This window comes from Glycine max, chromosome 7, assembly GCF_000004515.6.
Source record: "Glycine max cultivar Williams 82 chromosome 7, Glycine_max_v4.0, whole genome shotgun sequence".
NCBI lineage: Eukaryota > Viridiplantae > Streptophyta > Magnoliopsida > Fabales > Fabaceae > Glycine > Glycine max.
Window position 1 is genome coordinate 7,198,462 of NC_038243.2, and position 9,195 is coordinate 7,207,656.

At 34.2% G+C, this 9,195-nt stretch overlaps 1 pseudogene; it reads right to left on the reverse strand.

Annotated features, from left to right (window-relative positions):
* Window positions 1–1,841: 1,841 nt before the first annotated feature.
* Window positions 1,842–8,208, reverse strand: LOC100806891 (subtilisin-like protease SBT4.14; annotated as a pseudogene).
* Window positions 8,209–9,195: the final 987 nt, after the last annotated feature.

Here is a 9,195-nt window from a genome sequence, read left to right on the forward strand (position 1 = left end):
AAGAAAGAGTGGGTTAGTATTTTTCTTTTTTTAATACATTCTATATTATTATTGATTCAAATTTATTAGGAATTATAAATTTGTTTTTTATGTCTCACATCTTATTTAACAAAAGAGTATATGATATCTTAATTATATGCTTAAATTTATTCTAAATAATGGACGTGAGTCTTTTATTTTTATTTTATTCATCTAAATTTATTACGAAACATTTAGTGTGGAATTGTTTTAGCTCAATAATAAATTTCGAATTCAGGATTTGTATATAAAATTGTGTTAAATTATCTTTTATAAAAAAATATGCAAACTCTATAAAAGAACGTGATATAACATTGTTAACATTTTTCAATTAGTACTAAATAGTATGAAGAATTTATTACCTATATACGATTTATACGAATGCAGAGAAATGGGTTTTTTAGTTTATTAATAAGTTAAATAATTTAAAAATTAAAAACAGTGAAGCAGAAATCAATCACGTAATTTCGTGTGGCAGATTTCGTAGAATAATTTCTATACCAACTAGCATTTTGGTTTTTTTATTAATTAGAATTTTGGTTTTTTTATTAATTAGAATTTTGGTTTTAACCCATGTGGATATAGACGTGGATGCCGTAAACTACTAGGACTTCAAGAAGCACAGTTTCCAATTAAAGAAAATAGTGTTTCGTAGAATAATTTCTATACCAACTAGCATTTTGTTTTTGTTTTTTTTTTTTAATTAGCATTTTGGTTTTAACCCATGTGAATATCGACGTGGATGCCGGGTACGACTAGGACTTGAAAGTTCAAGAAACACGGTTTCTAATAGTACTGATAAGATCGAATGCGCGCGAAAATAGTAAGTAGAAACACGAAGTCAAACGGTGAATGAGTTGTTTACTTATGTTAGTTAAAAGACTAAAAATAAACTTCTTTTATTATAAAAGGTTACTTATTGATATACTTAGTGTTAATTTTTTGACACCCATGAATTCTAAACACTTAATTGATAATCTTTTTTTATTGTCTTTTCATGTATCATTCTTATATTTTTCTTTCTTCTTTTTCTTTCTCTCAAGATGTCAAAAAATTTAGTTGGCAAAAATATATTTTTTTTCATACTTTTATTGCAATTTTAAATATATTTTTAACATGAGTTTTTTAGGGAAAAAAAAAATTAGGTATTGCCTAGCACTTGAATCATGTGAAGTTATTCACCTGACCCCGTAATAATCTTTGATTCTACTCCAACAATTGTGATTAAATACTTTGAAAGAATAATTTTTCTGTCCATAATGAATCAATCGTGCTCAAATAGGATTAGGATTATATCTAGTTAAGATACTTGTGATCTAAATAAAAATAAATAAATAAATTAGATCCTAAAACTTATTAAGACAATGACATGTTTCAAAACTCATAATATTTATAAACTAATAAAGTCTTTACATCAACATTCAAATTATGTCCTACCGGGATATAAGTTTGAACCTTAACATAATTTATAATTATTTCGCGTATTTCTTTAACTTAGTAAAAATTAATTTGTATACTTAAATAGAGTATTATCCTTCTCCATGCGATCATTAAATTCACACCATTGAGATTGCAAGATTTCAATTCTCCAATGCCCTGCCCTGATCTCATAAGAGTAAAGCATCTAAGATGAAGCTTCTTTAAGATCATAACTAAGACTTCACGCTTGATGCTTGCATAGGCATAATAAACTTTGTAGGGTCCAAGAATAATAATCACATCCATATGATTAACAAAATGTGAACATTAAACACAAGAAATGCCATATATCTTAGCATGCAAGCAATGAAGTATGAATGCTACATGCCTGATTTTGGCAACTGCTAACAATAACCTAATGGACTATATATAACTATGGGGCTTCTAACAAGGTAACGTAGGCTTCTCCAAATAAGAGAACCTGACATAATTTCCATGCTTGCCATAGGTTTTGCTTTCACCACTACCTTGAAGCTCTTCTTTTGTGGAGTGTGAGAGAAAATGAGGCTAGTAGGCTTCACTGTGATTTCTACTCCTTTGAGAGATTTGATGGTGGCATTGAAGATGGTTGGAGTAGGACCAACATTGGTAACTCTTAAAACTCCTATTATTGTGCTTGTGTTGTTTTGCACACTTAGTTGCATGGTGGGATAGTTGATAGCCTCATGGCCAAGCCCTGGAAGCAAATAGGTGTAGTTCACAGGAGAGCCAACTAACATTGATAGAGAGGAACCATTATAGCCCTCATGGCATAAGAAATGGATATATGCAAAGTTATCCATGTCATAGATTGAACTAGGGCTCAGAGCTCTTGTAGGGTGCACTTGACCAGCACTATATGCAAATTCTACCTTCTTATTAACTCTATGGCTCATTGGTTTAGGCTTAATATGTTTTTAGTCCTTGATATATACATGTTTTTGATATTTGGTCCTTAATAAATTTTTGCTTCGAGATGGGTTCCTAATATTTGAAAACTTTTGTCCGAGATCCTTACCGTTAGTTAGAATCTATTATCTACTTACGTGAATGTTAATCGAACACGTATGCATGCGACATGTGGTGTCACATGTAATATTTGTCTAAATGAGATTACACGTAGGAATTTTTTTTAAAAAAAATCGTTTAACGTTAAACGACATTACCTCTGAAATTCGCACTTTACCGCACTCTGTGACTCTGCATGGGTTTGGAAAAACCTTCTAGAATATTCTTTCATGGAGGTTATCAGAGTTCTAGTGGCGACAATCACAATGGTGGTTCTAGCGGCAGTGCTTCCAACAGACGTCGACAACGACAATTGAGTATTCACGTTGTGCTCAAGCACGCGAGTGCAAAGATTCAACAAATTCACATTTAGAATCATGTTCGCTCCAAAGGACAAGTTCTTCTACAACAACAACATCAGCAACATTCAGTTGTCGTCGTGCGATATGAGACTCTCGCTCTCCAATGCGAACTCTCAAATCTCTGTCTTCAGACCCAAGGTCGACGAGATCTTGCTCCTCATCGTTAACTTCTCCTCGTTCGTCACGGTTCGTTCTCTGTTGCCTTGTTTTGGTTCTCGATTGTGACTTTTGGAGAACAAATTGGCTTTGGCCCACTCCGTCACTCATGAAGAAACTGTCAAAGCTTGTACATCACAAATTAATGGCACCTCCATGCGCTGCACAAATGTCGCAAACACCTGTCGGAAAAACATGGAGTATCTAGAGTTTGAAGAGGGTTTGATCTTGGTGCAGTGCGTGGCAACTCCCTGTGCGATAAGGTGAATCTCCACATGGTGTGGGTGGAAGAGAACGACAATGAGGTCGGGGCAATTGGTATTGGGATTGGAATTCTTGGTGAATTCATTTAGAGTTTCGACAATGTCATTTTTCTAAAGCTTTTTGCAGAGGTGGAAGGGTTTGTGAGGTTCAAGGGTGAGGGTTTGGAAGGAGCCGGCGGCAACTTGCTAGTTGTTTCATCGTTGCCATTGCAATGGTTTCGCTGTGTGCTTCCTTTGATGGCGTCGTTGTGGTGGTTACGGTGGTGTCATCTCAACGATTATGCGCGAGCTATTGGTGAGTGGGATTGATGATTGAAGACAAAGTGGGAAAAAGAGATAACGGATTCCAACTATATGTCCGATTAATGGTCACGTAAGCAAATAACGGATTCCGACTAACAGTAAGGATCTCGAACAAAAGTTTTCAAATATTAAACACCCATCTCGTAGCAAAAATTTATTAGAGACCAAATGTCAAAAACAAATATATATCAGGACCAAAAATATATTTAATCCTAACAAAAAAGTACATGGACTAATAAAAAATTTATATTATGTATTGTCAGTATAGAGTTAGAGTTTAATTTTTATGTATTGCCAATATGTAAAAAAACTACATTATCAACTAATCAGAAATCTTTGTTGATATATTTTTTAAAATAATTATTGTAAAAGTTAATAAATTTATTATCTATACTAATTTGTTATTGGATAACAAGTCTTTTACACGAGTGCATATAGCATATACTATTTACTCTACAAGATATGAAGTTCTGACTTTGATGCACAGAGGCTTCAGATTTTGCATATGATGAAATAAAACAAATAAAAAAAGTGGAAATAGGCTTTAAATTTCACCTGTGGTAATAATGGCTGATCTGATTGCCGCAGGAAATTTTGGGTGAAATGACTTCACATATGCTGCTACTCCAGCAACATGAGGACATGACATAGTAGTTCCAGACATAAGTGCAAATTCTAAAAATCGGGTATCCCCTTTCTGACCAGTAATTGACTTCTTGGGTGTATAAGATGCCAAGATGTTAATGCCAGGAGCTGCAACATCAGGCTGCATCAAATAGATTATAAAACTCACTTAGTTCCTAAATACTAGCTTGATGGTCAATTTACAAGCAGATTAGAAATAAGTCCACTAACTAAATAATGGAGGAAATTTTGCAGTTTCTGGTAGACTGGTACTGGTACCTTGAGAATATGTTGAGATCCTGGATTTGGACCCCTAGATGAAAATGAAGCAGCAAATGGAGCTTGAATTTTTACTTCATGGCTCTTATGCATTACTGCTGACGGTGATCTTAGTTTAACAAGAAATTAAAATAGAAGATATCATGGGATAATTAAGTAGAAAAGTATTGTAACAAAGATTCATTTATAATAAGCTTGTTAAAGAAAAAAAATAATTAACCAAATATCAACCTTAGGTCATTCAGAGAGCAATCAATGGCATCTTGTCATACCTTGTGGACTGTGTATAATTGGTAATAATTTGACCTATCCTACTATTCACAATGATAGCCGGAGCCATGAATATTTGGGCAATTTCTAAAACTTTCTCACTTTCTATTATAGTACCAATGCCTCCAATTGATTCCACAACAGCTTCACTGCCCCCAAGTACTTAATCTACAGTATACAAGTTTTCCTTTCAACTTTTTTGGCTCCAAGGAGTCTTCATAGCAGAATCTATCAATGCATTGAAATGTTCTTTGTTAATATTAAAAGCTTGACTAGGTGCTGTCAAAGAAACAAAAAGAAAATTACTTAGCATTTTCCTTGCTTCCAGGGCTTCGGGCCGCATCAATCCCATCAACAAGGGGGTACTGTTTTTGTTTTGGATTGAAGGTGCTCAGTGCTCCCCCCTGCATTACACCCAGAGTTGGATGTGTAGGAATATATAGTGAATTCCAGTAAGCGTAAGGTTGGTCATATGATTTTATTTAGACTAAAATGTATTATTTTTTTTTCAATTTAGTCTCTTAACTTCCAAAAATTAATCAAGTTAATCTAATAAATTGACAAAAAAACCAACTTAATTTAACATGGACTCTTTAAGGAACCAAAGTAAAGAAAATTAAACTACGAGACCAAACCCAAAAACGGGAGACCAAAAGTAAATTAATTTAGCCTTTCATTAATAACCAATCTAACATCAGTGGCTAGTTTGGAAGTATTGAGATGAATATTTTGTGTGCGTGCAAACTACATTATTTGGTCTTGGATATAGACATATAGTAATAGTACCACAAGTTGCATGCATTCATGTGACCTGTTATGAAATAGTCTTCACGGTTGAAATAAAAATGACTATAAGGTATGTGTCAATAACTTGTACATGCTTGCAGCTTATAACAATGTAGACTCACCTTATATATTGAGCTAGATACATCATGGCTCACCTTGATGTCTATCATAATTACAGAAACTTCTTAGTTCTCATACAGAAACAATAATCATGAAAGCTCTTTTACATTCACATAATTGAATTCAATGGCAATATTTGCTCTATGTTTGGTTGGTTAGTTGTGAATACTAGTGTTTTCATTTTAATATATGGTAAAGTTGCTCTGGTTATGTAGAATATATATGTGAGTGCCAAAGTTACAGAACCTACACTAACATTATTTCCACTCCCCAACTCAATAGTATGTGCTCCGGAAATCCCTATCAATGCCACTAGCTGCCACTGTTACAATCCATGGCGCAGTATTTGAGACACTTGCCATATATGGTCCATCATTTCCACCTCAGGCCACAGTGATTATGACTTTCCTCATAGCATGAAATGCTCCAATTCTACACCATATGAAAAATAAAATTACTCGTTCCTATAAAAGATTGTAAGAACACAACAAAGATTACAAGCGATATTGAGTGATTTTAACTCTCTCACTTAAGGGATCATGGTTAAAGTAAGTTAGTATATGCGGGTAATAATCATATTCATGTTAAAAAAGAGAAAAATCAATTACGATTGCATCAAGAGTAGTTCTAGTAAGCAAAGCCCCCAACACGTTCCATAACTCATCACCAACACCATCTTACAATTCCAAGCATTTGTTTTCTTACTGATAAGTGTTATGCATACGTTATTGGTATACTAAAATCACATAACAATTATCTCATTTTCTTATCTTTTATTGCTTATTTGTATGAAAACAATAGGAACTTAGCTTCTTCTGAGTCTTTGTTCAGAAGATGCTAAAGTTAATAATTTTAGAGTAATTCTTGTTGTATTTTGTGTAGAGTTGTAGCAAAGGCCTAAAAGAGGATTGATGAACTGAAGTGTCGCGCTCAGCCCAAACAAGCCGCTTAGCACAAGAAGCCACATTGGAAGACAGTTGTCACGAGCAAGTGTGCTAAGCGGCATCCTGCGCTTAGCGCATGGCCACTTGATCCTACTGGACATGCGCGCTTAGTGCGAGTATCGCGCTAAGCGCACAAGAAAGTTCTATTTGGTCAATCAATTGGTAAAGTATATAAAAGAAAGGAAACAATTGTTTCCTTAACGATGATGAAAAAGAAGCAGAGGAACGAAAAAACAAAGGAAAACAAAAAAAGCTAATGCAAGGAAAATCCATTTTCGGAGCTATAGCCGATCCGTTTCAATCCATTTCTCTTCCATTTGCCTCCCTTTCATTCCACTTTTATATTTTCAAATCTCTCATGACAATGAGAGGCTACAACCACCCGTTGTTGGGAGCTCTACAAACCAAAGTCTCTTTGATGTAATGATTCTAAACTATCTTTTAATATAATGTTGTTATTGTTATTCATCCCTGTGCTTATTCACGTATTTATGGTTTGATCATCCATCTTTATGTACTATTTTAGGATATAAATATTGAAAAATGTTTGTATTCTAAGAACTTGAGAAAAATATCTAAAGTGAGTCATATCTAGGGATAGAATGATCTTCTTTAGCCTTTTCATGCATCTATGCTCTTAATGCTAATCATTTAGTAATCAATTGCCAAGGGATTGGGAGCGATATTAAGTGATTTAGATTTTTTCACTCGAGGGATCTTGGTTAAAATAAACTAATAGATGCGGGTAATAATCACATTAATGTTAAAAGAGAAAAATTTGTTAAGATTACATCAAGAGTAGTTCTAGCAAGGGGAGCCCCCAACACGTTCCTTAACTCATCATCAACACCATTTCACAACTCCGAGCATTTGTTTCCTTAACCTTTTATGTTCCTTACTTTGTGGTTAACTCATTTTAGTTTTTACTTGCAGTTAATCAATGAACAAGATTCGATTTGAATCACTAATTACTTAACAATTACACACACACACACACACACAACTCTGAGTACAAGCATATTCCCTATGGAATTTGATATTCGATCTTACTGTTTTACACTACTTGTGCAACTTGGTATGCTTGTTAAGGAGTCAACACTTACTCTTTCATGTTCCTTGCTTTGCAGTTAATTTACATTAATTTATATTTGTACTTAATCAATGAACAAAATTTGATTTGAATCACAAATTGCTTAAACATTATATATATATATAACTTTAAGTACAATGTGGACTTAATACTCGGTCTTATTGTTTTATTACTACTTATACGAATTAGTACACTTGTCAAGGAGTCAAAAGATTTTTGGCGCCGTTGTCGAGGACTTTGCTCCTTGAACTAAGTAGTTGAATATATTCTGATTTTAAGCAATTATTCTTTATTCTTTGATTCTTTATCTTAATTATGTTAATACATTTAATTTTTTGACTTTGATAACTTGTTCTGGAGTTGTTTTCTTTCTTGTATGTGAGGTAAAACTTTTGAGGTAGACTGTGTCCCATTAAACCTGGAGATTGAGGCAACCTGTAGGAAGAACAATACCTTAAGGAAGAGAAGAGAGCAACAAGAAAGGCAGGCCAATCAAGGAGATAAAGGAGTCTCATCCTCTGCCTCATCCTCTACATTTCCATTTGATTTAGAGGAGCCGACTATATCCATTCATTTTCTTATCTTTGAAGCAAAGTTATGAAACCTAATCCAGTCATTGACCCGGTTGAGATAGTGGGTCAGCGGATCAATGGTCCAACCGGTGGGCTAGTAATTGGCCTAGTTTGATCTGGTATATATTAAAAAAATTCAAAATTATATGTGTCTATTATATATAAGTATATAACTAACATTATTTGATTAAGAAAAGTTCATTTATACTCCAAAATCCAAAATAACAATTGAAGTATTAAAGTTGATAACACAAGTCTACAAATAATAATTCAATAACACAATTACACAAGTCCCGGGTTATTTTTAGAGCATTTTTTTTGTTTTTCTTTTACGCAAAATGGGTTTTTAAAATCGGCCCAAGTCGTCGGGTTTACCTTGAACTGGTCGGGTCTAGCCGAGTTATCCAGGGTTAGATGCATGGCCGATCCAATAACCAAACTGGTTCGGTTATACCACCGGGTCCCGGTCGAACCAAGTTTTTAAGCTATGCTTTGAAGAGCATTCAATGGCTGTAGATGGGCCACAGAGACTGTGACATTGGAGGACTACTCTAGTTCCTCAAGACCACAATATTTCACTGGTATTGTGCGGCAGATGTACAAGTGACCAACATTTCATATCCACATTCTCTCATACAGTTGATTTAGAGCAACCTTTTCCAAGGTCTACCCAATGAAGATCCTTATGCTTATTTGGCTACTTACATAGAAATATGTAATACAATCAAGATTGCAAGTGTTTCGAAAGGTACTATCCGTCTTAACCTATTCTCTTTTTTCCTTGCCGGTGAAGCAAAAAGTTGACTTCACTCATTTAAGGGAAATAGTTTGAGAATCTGGGAAGAGCTTGTTAAGAAGTTATTGAAGAAATATTTTTCGGAATCCAATACTACTCAAGGCAAGACTGAGATTTCTTCATTTCACCGGTTCTTGACGAGTCAC